The sequence below is a fragment of the Miscanthus floridulus genome, chromosome 7, assembly GCF_019320115.1.
Source record: "Miscanthus floridulus cultivar M001 chromosome 7, ASM1932011v1, whole genome shotgun sequence".
NCBI lineage: Eukaryota > Viridiplantae > Streptophyta > Magnoliopsida > Poales > Poaceae > Miscanthus > Miscanthus floridulus.
The window spans coordinates 57630443-57648163 of record NC_089586.1 but is presented as its reverse complement, the minus strand read 5'-3'; positions in this window follow the sequence as shown (position 1 = coordinate 57648163).

The window sequence follows — 17721 nt, the reverse complement described above, 5'->3', positions numbered from 1 at the left end:
GCAGGTGATTTCATATTGTGTTCGTACTGCATAACAAGTAGTTCAAATTTTGCAATGCTACATAATGTTAATATGAATATTGTTAATTTGAATACTCTAACCCTTTTTTTTATCAATTTGTAACAGGATGGCCCCTCCCATACCGCACCAGTTGTACCCCCTTCTTGAGGTGGAGTACGACGCCCCCCTTCTTCCACCGGACGATGAGGTTTCCAAGAGGCGTTCGAGGGATCCTTACATTCCAGGGACTTAATTCATTACGTCAAACTTATGTCAAACAAATATTGTTGTCGAAAACTTGCAGACTCATAAACCAATGAAAATGAAATGTGGCAACTTGTCATTCATTTATTTGCTTCATGTTCATTTCAACTTGCGCACGGTCATGGCACCACTTGTAGTTTTGTGCAGCACCGACAACAACTCAATTGAAGCTAGATGCTGTCTGTCCGTGTCACTGCCGTGCCGTCGTCTATGGCGTGGCACTAACGCGCCGTTTAGTATGGTGTGACACTGACGCACCATGGACTCTGGCATGGCAGAACCTAGGCTATGGCGCGGCCAAACTAGTGGGTTACGGTTGAGATAATTTCACCCGATTACGTTCATTTTAGAAATTTTGAACGCATGATACAAACAGATGTGATCACTTAAGATCGATCATGGGTACAATACATCAGTAGTTCAAATGGAATAAAGCATGGAATTTCTACTACATAATAAAGCATGGCTACATTGATCATTAATAAAGCATGGAACTAACAATCGGCGCATTTAAAAACCCTCAGTCAGAAACATACTGAGTAAGCAACTCGTCGTCCGATGACCAATCCTCAACCACAACCCTGTTGTTGTGGCTAGTCTCACCTGCATTGCCCTGATCTGCCATTTGTCTGTAGTAAGCGGCCTCTGCTTCATCTGCGGCCTCTGCGGCCTGAGTGAAGAACGTGTCATCCTCCTCCTCCTCCTCCTCCACCTACAAGCCTGCCTCTGCTAGAGCGATGAGTTCGCTCAGTCTGTTAGTGTCATCCTCAGCCTCCTCCGCCTGCAAGCCCGCCTCTGCTAGAGCGATGAGCTCACTCAGTCTATCAGTGTCATCTTCATCCTCCTCCGCCTGCAAGCCCGCCTCTGCTAGAGCGATGAGCTTGCTAAGTCTGGTAGTTTCATCCTCATCCTCGTCCCCCTCATCAGACTACATAATCGGTGATTCAACGGTGTGACCAGCTTGCTTTCTGTGCTCATCTAACTTCTTTTCCTCGTACCTTGCATGAGCCACCTCTACAACATGGTCCTCGCTGCATCCAATCCCTTCATGTATAAAATGCAATCAGTTAGCAACGTGACTATATTACATTTAAAATCAGGCAATGGAAAAAAAACTTCGAAGTACTAACTAGCACATAATGAAACAACATGCTCGTTTAAGACCTGCATCTGTACTCTTGTCTCCTCCCTTGCCTCCTTCCTTGCCCTCTCCTCCTCTAATGTCATCTGCCTCTCCAATCCCCATTTGACAAGCCCAACGTCGATCGGGTTACAAATACCACGCTGTCTAGCAAACTCACGCATCTTATCTTTGTGATGTTTAACGAAAAGGTTGACGTAGTCAGGTCCATATCCCCTCTTTCGTGCAATTACTTGCTTCCCCTTCAGTTCATCCAAGAACTTAGCTTGACCATTATAACATTCCCACCTGCATTTCCTAGTGCTCTGTTCAAACGATAAATTATATCATATATGTCTTAGCAAAAGAAACAAAATACGATTCCATGGTTACCACAAAAATAACCAACCTTATCATAGTTAATCATATGGCCACAATAATGGTCTATTCCAAGCTCTGAAGGGACTAGACCATAGTTAGATTTAACACCACATTCACACTTGACTGGCCGTGCTTTGTAAATTAACCTTTCTTTCTTCTTTTGCTTTGCTTTTGGAGGTTCTTCGGGCCATTTGTTCTTAGGACCATACAACCACTCCTTGAAACGACACTTCGTCATTGAATACACCTAAATAACGTGACATTAGTACATGACTCATATAGCTTAATATTTCAACACATACACTTTGCACTTACTTCATGCTTGTTTGGACACACAAACTCCAACGTATTATCAGGGTTTATCACGGCTTGGTCTCTGCAATGGCACATAGGAGGTTCCTTGAGTCGTCTAACTGCGGCTAAGTGCTTCTCCTTAGCTGTCATTAGAGGGGGGTTAGGGGGAGGTGGAACCCACCGCTCGAAGTGCTCTCGTGGATGTCGCCCTCTCCACCAATCATCGAAAAGGAGGTACCCAGGGTCAAACTTGTCTGCACTGTCGATCCACAGAAAGAAAAAGCACCTCTCATGGGCCTACACAACAAAATTCCAACAAAATATTAGTAACCTAGTAATACAAATGAAAATAATTACTTACATTAAAACGACTGCACGTGTAGAAGCAACGAGCCGTTGTGTCTGGATGTCTCGATTGAAACACGTCGGTCGGACGACCACAATCATAGTTAGGGACAGAGAGTTCAGGAGGGATGGGGGCATCTTTGCTAGACTCGCCGGGGTACAATTCTCTAGGACGACCCCGTTTTTGCCATAACTGCTCCCGAAACATGTCTTCCATCTAATAAAATGGTTCAAATTAAACATCAATCAAAACAATGCAAATTATTGTAAAATATAATCATTTGCAATGCAACTAAAATAATATAACCGACAATTAGAGCAACAAAAATATACATGGTAAACATACTTCTAACTAAATAATAGCTCCCATTCATAATATACCTATCCACAATTGAAACAAAAATAAAATATGCGTCGTTACCTTGCACGAGGACGAGGTGGGAGGGAGGCAGCCAAGGAATGGAAGGGAAGGGAGGTGGCAATGAAGGGCCGGGCGGGGGCCAGGACTGGCCACGTCGGTTTTATTCGGCTCTGCCGCTCCACGGATCAGGGCGCAGGAGTGCCGCACCAAGATCGGTGGTGCGGCAGGCCCTGCCCCATCAGTGGTCAGCGACTCCGGTCCCCACCACATCAGCCCTCTACTGCGCCACCATACATGGCACGGCATAGGCATATGGCCGCGCTAGGGCAATAGACGCGGCCAAAAGTGTTAGTTTAAAAAAAACTGACTGTGTTAGATTTCAAATTAGTTTCAAAAAAGTGTTAAAATTAAAAAAAAATCCATGCACACAGGGGCGCTTGCCGCGCTGGTTAGGTGTCGCGCTAGACGAGCCCTACGTTGTACGCCATAGGACCCACACCCCGCTGCCCATGCCGTCGCGAAGGTCTTTGCTGCGCTTGGGTTTCGCGCGCGCAGAGAGAGGAAGGGCTCGCGAGGGTACGGTCTGACAGGTGCTCATCATCGCCCATCTCTAGCCCTGTGACGCTGGGCCTGTGCCATCCCTATGTCGGTGCTGTGGCTACAGCGGAGGAGGACGCGCTCCTTTTAGACCGATGGACAAGCGCCGGCCTCGCCGTTTCGCATATAACTCGGCCGCCAGCTCCGTTTCTCTCGCTGTCTCTCAAAATCATCCGCTATTTTTCTTCGTTCGTCAATTTGTGCATCCCCTGCTCATGCCGTGAAGCCTGGTAAGCCTCTGCGCCCCTTTTCTCCCTTTCCCATGCCCCGTCGGCGTCGTTGGTTAAAGCCATGGCTGTGGCCGGCGTTCATGTCGCCGCATCCCCGCGCGTGCGCACGGTCAGGCTACCGTTCCCTGCCCTGGTGCGGGCTGGGTCACATCTAGGTCCACTCCTCCTCTGCTATCGTGGCTAGCTCAGCCAGAAATTTGCTACATGTTCGCTTGGTCATAAATGATCGTGGATTATAAGCCACAACAGTATTTTTCTCTCACACCAAATTAGCCAGCAGTAATAATCCATGATCGTTTCAGTCGAAACGAACAGGCTGCACAGGCCGGTGCATCCTATGTCTTTGTTTTTGTGAATGGAGAAGAGGAGCAGGGATCTCGGGGAAGAAGATGAAGAAGTCCACAGGGTTTTCCGTAAAAATCCCATGGTGTGGTGGTGTGGGGAGCCTGGCTAGGCCACCGCGTTGTGCACCCTTAGGCCTTTGGCCATGGCTGCAGCTGGCCACATGACCCAATGCCTGAATGAAAATTTGGCAACTGATCCCGTGGCGAACGCAGAATCAGAGTACGAGGAGATTATCGAGGAGTACGAGGAGGAGATCCTCATTGAGGGTGTTCCTGAACCTCTGCTGACTTTTCCGCTGACCTGTTCTAGAACCAAGGCCAGCCCCGGTGCATAACTCATATATTTCAACGTACTTGTTGTTATGTGATGTATGCATTAGGTTATAGACTTGGTTGAAACACACTTGCATATATATATTAACCCTGTGTCATACTAGTATGATAGGTCCGAGTAGCTGCCTTGCTTAGGAATTTTGGTAGTACGTGTGTGACCTGTCGTCATGCATGATAGGCTTGCACTGGTCCTTATATCATACTTGTGAGTTGTATAACAACTGGAGACCAGGCGGGAAGTGGTGTTTGGGTGGCAACAGGGCATGGAGGTTCTAGGTGCTTGTTCTTAGTCCCGTCCGTGTCGATTAAGGGCCGTTCGTTAGTGGTCATACTGACAAGTTTGAAGGTACCAAACACGTAACAGGGGCCTGAGTTACGGTTGACTGTGAAGCTTAGTACTCTCTTATGACTAAGGTGCACAAAACATTCACTGAAGTGTTTCTCTAGCCATTCTAGCAGCTGTTTTTGGGAGGGGAATGTCCATGGACCAAACTTATGACGGAAAACCCATCGCGGGTTCGCGGGGCGGACCTCATAGGGTGGGTTCCCCGGGGTGGTCAGATCATTTCGGGCCTTGGTCATACGATTGGAAGAGCTGCCTTGTACTTGCTCCTCTAAGCAGTATGAGCGTGTGTTTGGGATTGCCTAGCTGGATGTACATCGATTGCAATCGCCGCTCTCCTCGGATATGGATACCACTTGTCGTATCACTGCTATCGTAGTAACAATTATAACATGATACGATGATGAAAGAATGAAACCAGGGAGTTGAGATATTCTAATTGCTTACCACATGTTTCAAAGTAGTACAAGTGCTTAACTAGAATGGATAGGTGATTAATTTAATGTGACTACTAAAATTTGGAATATAAGGATGTAGTCCTAATAATGCTTTCCTGCAAAAGTAAATGAACCAGCAAACCAAATAGCCCCTTGCATGTCCTTGAGAGTCGGAAAACTATTCCACCTAGTCGGGTAAGTCTTGCGGAGTACATCTTCTACTCAGGGTTTGTTCCACCCTGTTGTTGCATATGTTAACCCTAAGGTGTAATCGGGTGTTCATCCATTTGCAGGTCCTTCCTTGGAAGAGCGTACCCATGTGTTGCCTCCGCTTCTGCTTTGTTGAATCTTCCCTGGTGGGCACAGTGAGTATTTCAGCTTCGACTACTATCATAGTTAAGTTTGTAGCGTCGACTTGAGCTTTCATTAATGTAAAAAGGAACCTCTGGTATTGTAATCCGTATGTATTAAATTCCACTGCATTCTGAAAACTGGTATTGTAATGTATTTGGATCATGTACTGTATATGAACTAAAGCTTGTAATATTATTTATGTACTTCGCTACTCATTTATGGATCATGTATCAAACGTAGGTGGTTTCGAGTTCTCCTGTACGGTGGACTCGACAGACGACCGGATTTAATTTAATCCTTGCTTACTTAGTGCTCAGTGGTGAGCGGGTATGTATTTGATTAGTTTAAACTGGCTGTTCTACCACAACTAATCACCTGTGTAAACACATATTAGGCCACCTAAATTATCACTCAAATACTAAAACCAAACTAGGTCTTTCACTTTTTCTATGCCTCCTTCGTATAACTGCCAGTAGTCGGACCAAGGGGAAGACTACAGTATGATGGCTAGCTTTTCCATTGCAGTGACTAGCAAACATGCCCAAGCAATGCAATGTGACCCAGTACATCTTAGAATTGGATTTCATACCATTATTGGATGTAGATCGTTCTAACTTATATGACCCAGATCACATACATGACATGGAAGATGAGGGTATTCTAAAATAAAGAAACAGATTGGAAGAAACCTTGACTGTTTAATATTGGGTAGAAATAGAGATTAAAGAAAAGAAGAGACACTTTGCATTCACTCGGAGTAGAGATTGAAGAAAAAAGGCGAGGCACTTCAGGCCAACGTGCATGCATGTGTGATGATGGACCACACATTTCTTTTGAGTGATCTCTAAAGAATTTGGATATGCATGTATGGAATATTTTTTGAACACATTCAAGTAATATAAATCAATGTTTCAACAATAATACTGTTAATTAGCACGGTAGTATAGCAGCTGTTTTATTTATTCAGCAACAACAATGGTCTAGTTGCGGTTTGCCGTGTGGTTCTCTCGACTTTTTTTTGTTTTTCAGGAGGACGCAGACTCAAGTTCTAAGGGTCTATCTGGATCCCTATAACTAATAGTTAGCTGCTAAAAATTAGGTAAAGACTTGTTTAGATTCTTACCTAATAAGTTCAGCTAATGTCGTACCTACCACTCAACTAACAATTAGAGCTACTGCTACCGGCCCAATAGGCCTGTCTGCTCTCTACGTCTCCTCATCTCTCTTCAAAAAAATCTCCCCACTTCGCTCACCCATTGCTTGCTTCACCGCACCGTGCAGCCATCCGCTTGCCCCAATCCGCATCGCCGCCGCAGCCATCTCCTCGTGCGTGCTCTCGTCCTACGCACCGTCACCCCACTCTTCCTTGCTGTCGTGGCCATCTCGCCGCGCACACACCCATCATGCGCCACGTCGCCCACTCTGCCTCGCCGCTGCGGCCATCCACCGCTGCGCCCCACTCCGTGCTCGCCTGTCATGACCACGGCGTGCACCGCGCCACCACCCCTCCTATGCCACCAGTTGAAGGTCGTTGCCAGCCAGGACATCGTCTCACGCGGTTGGCCGAAGACACCACGACAGAAAGAAGCCCATGTTGGAAGTGTATGTTTCAAGTGTTTTTGATGTTTCAGAGGTATGTTACAAGTGTTGCATATGGGTGTTGCAAAAGTAGATCAAGATGTTGTACATGTTGCAATAGCTATACATGTATATTGCAAGCGTTTGTTCGAAATGTTTCATCTATTTTTCAGACTATGTTGCAAATGTTTTATTTGGATGTTGCATATGTTTTCACACAGATGTTAAAAGCATTTGTTCAAAATGTTTCATCCATTTCGGACGCATGTTGCAAGTGTTTTATGTGGATGTTGCATATGTTTCACACAGATGTTGCACACGTTTGTTCCAAATGTTTCATCTATTTCCGATATATGTTGTAGCAAGTTTTTTTGTGTTTCAAGTGTTTTCATGTTTCAAGCGTTCACTGGGACGGCCAGAGTCACACGGCGCACATCCGTAGGTGGAGGGAGCGCGATACGGAGCAGGTGTAGGCGGCACTACTATAGATCTAGACATCACTGCCGGTCTCATCACTGCCGCATTAGGGTGAACCGGCAGTGATGTACCTTCACTGCCGGTTCTGAGCTTGAAAATCAGAAAATGATTGGGGCTGGGCCACAACCGGCAGTGAAGGTCCATATCACTACCGGTTTATGGCTTGCACCGGTAGTGGCTTGATGTCTACTTATCACTGCCCGTTCTAGCCAAGAACCGTTAGTGATGTTGGGCTATCACTATCGGTTCTAGATAAGAACCGACGATGAGTTGCTAGAAAAAACATACATGGCCAAGCAAATGATATGCCCCATCGGCCTCGAGGTTGAAAAAATCCACACGTGTTCCAATAATTGCATATTATACCATGGAGACGAACACAAAGACTTAGATGCATGCCCCAAGTGTGAAGCTCCATGATACAAGGAAGGGCCGTCAGATGAGGGTAACAAGACCAGAGGAGGTCCCATGAAGGTCGTTTGGTATTTCCCTATAGCTCCCCGGGTGCATAGGGTGTTTGCATGTGTAAAGTCAGCCAGGCTGTTGCGCTGACATGGCGAAGAGCATAAGAAAGATACAATGATGAGGCACCTCGCCGTTGGGAAGGACTGGAGGACAGTCAATACCGTGTTCTATAAGAACATCAATGGAAAGGTTTGGTTTGATTTGAGCAAAGATAGGATGAATCCTTTCGACCAGGTTAGAAGCAATCATAGCACCTGGCCAGTGATGCTTTGTATATACAATCTTCTACCTTGGCTCTGTATGAAGCGGTTATACATCCAAATGCCACTACTGATCTAAGGACCAAGACAACCTGGGACTGACATTGATGTGTTTCTGGAACCAATGATCGATGAACTAGTGGAGATGTTTGAAAAGAGTGTGGAGGATGTTTGGGACGAGTACAAAAAGGAACATGTAACGATCAAGGCAGTACTTATCGCTACAATCACCGACCTGCCAGGTCATGGTGCTTGTCCGGAGAGAAGACAAAGGGCTATACTGGATGTGTCGAGTGCTTGGATGACACCGATGCGGTACATCTGCCAAAGAACTCAAAGTAGTTTATATGGGACACCGTAGGTTCCTACCTAAGGATCACCCTTCCCATAGGAATAGAAAAGATTTTGATGGGACTATTGAGAAACGCTTACCTCGAAAATATCAAGATGGGCATGTGGTACTTTGAGAAGTCAACAAACTAGAGGTTGTCCTTGGGAAGGGGCACAATGTAGTAGTAGTGCCTGATGGGAGCGTCTAGAAGAAAAAATCATTTTTTTAGAAACTACCTTACTGGGCAGTGTTGAGTGTACGCCACTGTCTTGATCCCATGCACATTACTAAAGCGTGTGCGGTAACACGCTTAACACCTTGATGGACACCAGGGGGACATCGAAGGATTCACTAGCCACATGCCTGGACACGCAACACCTGGGAATCAGGAAGGAGCTGCATCCCATGGCGCTAGAGGATGGCTAGTTTGAACTTCTGGTTGCGTCATGGACCTTGAAGGAGGAAGAAAAACGTGCGCTTAGTTCTTTCTTCAATGAACTCAAAGTCCCGATGGGCTACTGTGCGAACCTGAAGAGGCTTGTGAACATGAGAGAACTCAAGTTCAACTATGGTTGTATGAAGGCCCATGACTATCATGCCATTATGACTCAGCTGCTCCCTGTTGCCCTGCGTGGTATCCTCCCCCAAAGGTCGGTGCCCCAATCATAAAGTTGTGCTCGTTCTTCAACGTGATCTCAAAAAATATCATTGATTTGTCCACGCTAGACTAGCTACAACAAGACATAGCCAAAACTCTCGTTAGACTTGAGATGCATTTCCCACCAACTTACATTGATATCTCAGTGCATCTGCTCGTTCATCTTGTTGACCAAATTAGAGCCCTTGGCCCAATGTACCTACATTAGATGTTCCCTTTTGAAAGGTTGATGGAAGTTTTCAGGATTTATGTTAGGAATAGATTCAAGATAGAAGGGGGCATGGTTGAAGGATGGTGAACGGAGGAGGCCATTGAGTTTTGCACATATTATTTAGACATCAATAGGGTCGGAGTTCTAGAATCTCGTCATAAGGGAAGACTAGGTGGTAAAGGAATGATCGGGGAGAAATCTATCATAGTAGATGACCCCATTTCTTTTAGACAAGCACAATTCACTATTCTCCAGCAAGCAGAGAATGTGATGCCATACATTGATGAGCATAGGCAATCACTGCAAACTTTGTATTCGAGCAAGTTGCAGGCTTGGCTTGATAAAGAAACACACGAACAAATTTATCAGCTGGTTGCGATGTCACTTAATTGGAACAATGTTGGGAAATTAGCTAGATATCTTAGCCAAGGGACCGTCAATTACATTGCTTAAGTACCAAGGGTATGAGATAAATGGATTTACATTTTACACAAAAAAGCAAGATGGAAAGAGCACATACTAAAATAGTGGTGTTCGTTTCGATGCTCATGACGAAAACAACAACGTGCATGCGACGTACTAAGGTTTCATAGAGGAGATATGGGAGCTAGACTATGGTTGAAACGACCTGATTTCCACGAAGGGAAATCCACAGAGTCGAAGTGTAATAAGACCGTTGTAGATCATATTACCCAAATTTCCAGTCGAATACCACATCCATACAACGATAATATCAGAGTACAAATAGTGCGGAATTACATAATTTATTACATCGCCGCATTAGCGGAATCAAAAGTAGCATTCATTCAGAACAGCTTGAAGATAAGATCGCCAAACTCGAGCGTAGGTACAAACCCCTCAACCGTCAAACTCCTCAGAGCTAAACTCCTCAGCAGAACCTATGTGCCAAAATTTATCAGTACGATTTGTACTGGCCACTCCCACCCTATGAGCAATGCTTTGTGGAAATTGGATGCAAGTTGGATATAATCAAAAGGAACCTATAAGGCTGGGGTTTCCTATGTATTAGCATATTAAGTGTATAATAAAAGTTGGTCAAGTTTTAACACCATTCCCACACACATTCCACCCCCATTCCCGTCTAGAGCCAGGTTTCGATCCTAGGATCGATATACCACCATCTCCATATCATCACAATACCATCGCTCAGTCGATAGGCCAACTCCCTCTCGGCACTGCCTCAAGGCCCATAGCCCCTGGCTACGACCGACACTCTCTCACGGGGGAAGAAGAGAAGGACTCATCTCACTATCTAGTTTAAGCGAAACCCAGGAAAGGTCCATAGCCGACAGGTCGGCACATGTATCGATCGATCAACCATACACTCTGCAGAGGTTTTACATAACCACAAGATCTGCCTTCTTCGCTGACCATTGTCAACTGGGCTGATTCTGTCCGCTTGCTAGCCTAGGATAATGCCACTCTACCATTCAGCCCTGGTACACCCCAAGTCTAGTCTAGGGTGGCTAAAACTATGAGTCATGAGCCGGGTCCACAAGGTCTCCATGAAGTCTCGAAAGGGTGTGGGGGAAATCCTCCACGCCCCGTACCTCCTTACACTATCCGCTATCAACCTAGCAGTAGTGGCAATATCCTACCAAGTAGTTCGGCCGTCCCACACCATATAGGGCGAGTGGTACATAAGGCTTCCCGGTGAATCTGAGTACTAGTAAGTCCTTAGGGATGACCAAGCCAGAATGTCTTCATCAGGGTTTCCATTTACCATGCCACCACAGCACCTCCACCCTAGGCTCCTCCCATCACAGGTTCACACCCAAGACCACCTCATATACCATTTACCCACCATAGGTATCCATTTCCAAGGGTGCCCAGGTAGCACCCCATGGCAAGACTTGCCCTAGGCTCGTCGTATACTCCAACTTGGTCGACACAACCCTCACCCTCCACACACCCAAGTCACACATGCATCACTCTCCCCATAGTCCAGATAACATCAGTTTCCACCACGCATTTAGTATAAGCGTAGTAGAAGTATAAGCAATGAAATATAGCAGTAAGCGTGTGTCTAGCCTAATAGCAGGGTATGTAGGGGTAAGGTTGCATCAAGGTAGAGGCCATCAAGTAAGCATACTACCATGCAAGTCATATCATAGTATGATTATAGCAGTAAAGTAAAGCAATAGCAGTTCTATATTAGCCATGCGTAATAGGTGCTACGAGATTGGGTGGGATGTGACACCTTTAGTGTAGTCGTCTCCGTACTCCTCACGGTACTCACGATCCTCGTCTGTCTGGTTCTCCTCTGAGTCTACATACGATCGAATTATAGTCGTGTTATAGAATAGCACAAAGAAGCAATGAAAATTCAAAAGAGCCAAATGCACTCAAACAATGGTTCATTGCGTAAAGTTCAATTTTAGATGAATTTTGGTCCTGGTTTCGTATTTTTCTGAGGTCGTATGAATTAGTTATGAATTTCCAAAGTTTAAATCATCTCTAAAATTGGAAAAGGCTAAATTAATTTGGGGCTGACACGTGTCACACTGTGACTAGTCCACGTGGCATGCTGATGTTAGCGTGATGTCAGCATGACATCATCATCTCGATTCCGAGCTGACAGGTGGGGTCCTGCTGACATCATCTTGATGTTAGCATGACGTCATCAACGTCATCGTTTCCGACAGGTGGGGCCAGGGTCTCTTGGATCACTGACGTGTGGGTCCGATCAAAGTCAACATCAAGTCAATGGGCAAGTCAACGGTCAACGGGTCATAGTCACTGACGTGTGGGGCTAGGGCTGCTGACGTCAGCAGCTGACGTCACCTCAGCTGTGTTTGTTACTAACAGGTGGGACCCGCATGACATCATCGTGACATCAGCATGATGTCACTTACTGACAAGTGAGTCTAGAGTCTCTGTGTCGCTGACATGTGGGTCCGATTAATCGGTCAACATTTACCGGTCAATGGTCAACACAGACTGGGTCCAAACTGGGCCGGTTGGGCCTGGATATGGGCTGGGCTTTGGCCCACCACATGGCATGATGTGGCATTGCCACGTCGTAGCCAAGGGCCTCCACTGGGCTTCGTCCACAGCTCGGCCCACACCGCATGGCTCATGGTGAACTGGTGTTCATGGTCCATGGACCGTAGGCTAGGTCTTCGGTGGACCGAGTCTACCCTTCTTCCCTTTGGCTTAGTCTACGTGCACCGAGTGCAGGTGCGTGCAACCGGTGAGGGAAATCCTCTGCTGCCTTCCCTAGCGTGTTCCCGCTGGTGGTGTGCTCACCGACGAGCTCCCACAGCGGTGCTGGCGTCCAATTGAGGTGGGGAAAAGCTTCACCAGGCCTCGGCGTGTACGGTAGTGGGGTCAAGGTGGCGGCCAGGGCTTCATGGGGCTTTGGCCAAGGTGGTCGGCGGCTTAGTTGTGGCGGTGCTCGCCGGCGGGGCATCTAGGGGCAGTTCCAGGGGTCCTAGTGCCTCGTTCTCTTTCAGACGTTTAGCGGGCGACAGGGTATAGCATCAACGACGACCTTAGGGCGTGGCGGAGTCCACACGCGGTAGTGGTGCACGGCGGAGCTCCGGCCGAGGTTCGGTGCTCATGGCCAAGGTGATGCGGCCGGCTATCGGTGTTTGGGTCTATGCGACTATCCTCTGGGCATCACGGTGGTGCTATGGCTACTTCCTAGTCTAGCGAGGCGGCCGGGTGCGCAAGTGGTGGCCGCGCCATGACGGCGGTGTCGTGAGCGCGGCGTCCGCGTGCTCTGCTATGGCGTCCAAGGGCTAGGAGGAGGTCTCAGCCAAAAGACTCACCGAGTGGTGCTGGCGGCGTTCGGTGGTGGTGCAGTGGCGAGGCACGTCGTCGGGGTAGGCGCTCAGGGCGATGCTCTGGTGATCGGCGTCTCCGAGCTCACTGCTCGCCTCCCCTCTTTCGAATTCCTTCTCGGCCCTCTTCTCTCGGTGCAGTGCGGGCTGTTGGGCCACCGAGCGGCGGCGTCATGGGCTGAGGAATCCCTAGGGCTCTCTGGCATCACTTTATAGCCCCTAGGTCCGAGCTTCATCCATGGCGGACGGGGCGGACGGCTGGCGATGCGCCGTTGGCATCGGACGGTATCGCGAGCGCGGGTGGTTGGCGCAAGGGTTGTGTGGGCGCGGTGCCAAGGGGACAGGGCCAGGTGATTCACGTGATCCTAGGCCCGCGCCTATTGTTTTGGTCAGGATTTGGTCGGAGGAGGTGCCGGCGTGGGGAGGAAGAAGACACTGTGCCGGGGCGTGGCTGACGTGTGGGGTCCGGTGGCAGCGACAGCAGGTGGAGCAGATGGGCACGCGGGCGTGAGCGGCGTGCTGGGCTGGTTTGCTGGGCCGGGTGCTGCCGCGCGCAAGCTGGGCTGGCCGTTCGGTCGCGTGAGTTGGGCCAGTTGCGGGCTGAGCAGGCCGAGCCGGCTGTAGGCTTTCTTCTTTTTCTTTTTCTGTTTTGTTTTTCTTCTTCTTTATTTGAATTCAAATTTGGTTTGGAGTTTGAATTCAAATCTAGTGTACCTCATCCATTGGATTATTAGATGTGAGGTCCACAACACTCTTATACATATTAGGAACTTTATTTAGCTATTTTGTATAACAAAAATAGGTGTAGTTTTGTTATACAAAAATAGAACTAGTTTTCTCTTTAATCATTTATTCTTTGGTTTGATTAATAATTACTTTATGGTTTATTACTCTAAAAGAGTTGTTAATCATTACATAAAGCAAATGGAAATCCAAATCACTATTTGAATTAACAATGTATGCTACATTTTATTTGTTAGGATTTAAATAAACATAATTAACAAATGACATGCCATGCTCATGAAATTGTCTAGTTGGGTTACATCTAATGCAACACCTAGGGTTGGCTCCTATAGATGTCACTCAACATTGCATAGGGTAACAACACAAATTTTGTAGTTGTGATTTTTGGTGTGTGGATTTTTGGGTTGTTACAGTCCTACCCCCTTAACAGAATCTCATCCCCAAGATTAAAGCGTAACGTACTCTTCGAAGAGGTAAGGGTATCGTAGCCGGAGGTCATACTCTTTCTCCCATGTTGCTTCTCTCTCAGTGTGGTTGCTCCATTGGATCTTGCACATAGGAATAGTTTTGCTTCGGGTCTCTTTGGTATCTCTACCTAGAATTCTGATAGGATGCTCTTTATACTCGAGAGTGTTCTGGATGTCAAGTGTATCAGTTGGAATTACTTCATCGGGCACTCTCAAACACTTGCGTAGCTGTGAGACATGGAATACGGGATGTACACCCACCAATTCCTCAGGTAGCTCAAGTTTGTAAGCGAGTTTTCCAATTCTTTTGCGGATCTTGTATGGCCCAACAAATCTAGGGGCTAGCTTTCCTTTCACATGGAATCTGACAGTTCCACGTAGCGGGGATACCTTGAGGTAGACAAAGTCTTCCACATTGAACTCAAGTTCTCTTCTTCTTTTGTCAGCATAGCTCTTGTATCGACTTTGGGCAATTCTTAAATTCATCTTCACTTGAGCAACTCCTTCGGCATCTTGAATCTTAGTGGAGTCAAAGAACGATCTTTCACCCGATTGAGACCACATCAAAGGTGTTCTACAAGATCTGCCATATAGGGCTTCAAACAGCGACATCTTGATGCTGGCTTGGTAGCTGTTATTGTAAGAGAACTCTGCATAGGGTAAGCATTTCTCCCAATCAGAGCCATAATTCAGTACACTAGCGCGAAGCATGTCTTCTAAGATCTGATTTACTCATTCAGTCTGTCCATCTGTCTATGGGTGGTAAGCGGTATTGAAATCAAGTTTGGTTCCAATGGACTTGTGTAGGGCTTCCCAGAATCGGGACATAAACTGAGGACCATGATCAGATATAATACTAGAGGGAGCTCCATGCAGTCTGAGAATATGCTCAACATATAGATCTGCTAATTTTTCTGCATTGGTTTTGGTCTTAACTGGTACAAAGTGAGCAATCTTGGTCAAACGATCAACAATCACCCAGATGGAATCATTGCCTTTCTATGAACGGGGCAATTCAACTATGAAATCCATGGATATGCTCTCCCATTTCCACTCGGGAACGTTAAGAGGCTTCAGCAATCCTGCAGGCCTTTGATGTTCAGCCTTGACTCTATTACAGGTGTCACATCATGCCACATGTCCCATAATGTCTGTCTTCATGCCTTTCCACCAAAAGTGTTTCTTCAAGTCTTGATACATCTTTGAACCTCCAGGGTGGATATAGTACTTAGAATCATGGGCTTCGGATAGAATTTCCTCCTGTAGTGCTGGGTTAGATGGAACATAGATTCTGTTCTTGAACCAGATGGTTCCTTGTTCATCTTCCTGGTGGCTAGTCTTGTAGCCTAGTTTCATCAGACCATGGAGATATTCGATCTCTTCGCAACTTTTCTGAGCTTGACGGATGCGATCTGTGAGATCATACTATATGCGGAGCTCATTCAACAAGTCATGCGGTAGTATCTCAAGTTGGAAATCTTTAATTTCTTCCTTGAGCTCAGGTGGTATAGATTCAGTGATCAAAGTGTGACAGTAACTCTTGCGACTGAGAGCATCTGCGACTACATTAGCTTTTCCTGGATGATAGTGAATTTCTAGGTCGTAGTCCTTGATCAACTCTAGCCATCGGCGTTGCCTCATATTTAGATCTTCCTGAGTGAAAAAGTGCTTCAAGCTCTTGTGATCCGTATAGATATCACACTTGTTGCCTATCAAGTAGTGTCTCCAGATCTTCAAGGCATGCACAACTGCTGCTAACTCAAGATCATGGGTTGGGTAACGGTTCTCATGTTCTTTCAACTGTCGGGAAGCATATGCAATCACTCTTGCACCTTGCATCAATACACAACCAAGTCCTTAATGGGATGCGTCACAATAGACCATGAAATCTTTGCTGATATCAGGCAATGCTAGCACAGGAGTTGTGGTAAGCTTCTGTTTCAATTCCTAGAAGCTTTGTTTGCACTCGGGCATCCATTCAAACTCCTTAGTCTTCTTCAGGAGGTTGGTCATTGGATGGGCTATCTTGGAGAAGTTCTCAATGAATCGGCGATAATATCCAGCCAATCCCAAGAAACTTCTAACTTCTATCACATTACGGGGTTGATCCCACTCTTTCGTAGCTTCAATCTTGGGCGGGTCAACTACGACACCTTCAGCTGATAGTACATGGCCTAAGAAGGCAACTTCCTGTAGCCAAAATTCACATTTGCTGAACTTTGCGTAGAGCTAATGTTGGGCTAGTTTCTCAAGCACAGTTCTCAGATGATGTTCATGTTCTTCAACGGTGGGTGAATAGACAAGGATGTCATCAATGAATACCACCACGAACTTATCTAGTTCATTCATGAAAACCTTATTCATCATGTTCATGAAGTATGCGGGAGCATTCGTGAGTCCAAAGGACACCACGGTGAACTCAAACTGCCCATACCTAGTCACGAAAGCTATCTTCGGGATGTCACTCTCTCGAATCTTCATCTAATGATAGCCAGATCTGAGATCAATCTTGGAGAAATACTTGGCACCTCAAAGTTGATCAAGCAGATCATCGATTCTCAGCAGAGGGTACTTGTTCTTGATGGTGACTGCGTTCAAGTTCTGGTAGTCAATGCACATTCTCATCGAGCCATCCTTCTTCTTAACAAACAGAACAGGGGATCCCTAGGGCAAAGCACTAGGTCTGATATATCCCTTCGAGATGAGCTCATCAAGCTATTTCTTGAGCTCGGCCAGTTCATCAACTGACATGCGATAGGGTCTCTTAGCAATGGGTCCTATTCTCGGCAAAAGATTAATGATGAACTCTACATCATGGTCTGGTGGCATACCCAGTAATTCTTTAGGGAATACATCGGGATAGTCTCTGACCACAGGCACATCATGAACTGTCTTCTCCTCTTTCTACGATTCTAAACTCGCTTTAAGGGCACATAGGATAGAAGTGGACTTTCCGGACTGAGGTTCACACCTAATAACTTGGCCTGATGGGTGGGTCACTTGGACGTATCTAGGTGAACATGATATGATACCTCGGTGAATGGTTAGCCAATCCATGCCTAAGATGACATCTAGGTTTGTGGAAGGTAACAGGGTTAGGTCAGCTTTAAAGATAAGACCCTCAATGGTAAGACTCACTCCCTTATAGATATGGGTGCACTTTAGGTCTCCTAAAGGTGAACTAGTGATGATAGGCTTTCCACGTGGGGTTACAGGCAGGTCATGCTCTTGTGCAAATTTGGATGATATGTAAGAACAAGTTGCTCCAGAGTCAAATAGAACTAATGCAGTATTGTCGTTAACTAAAAACATACCGTACAC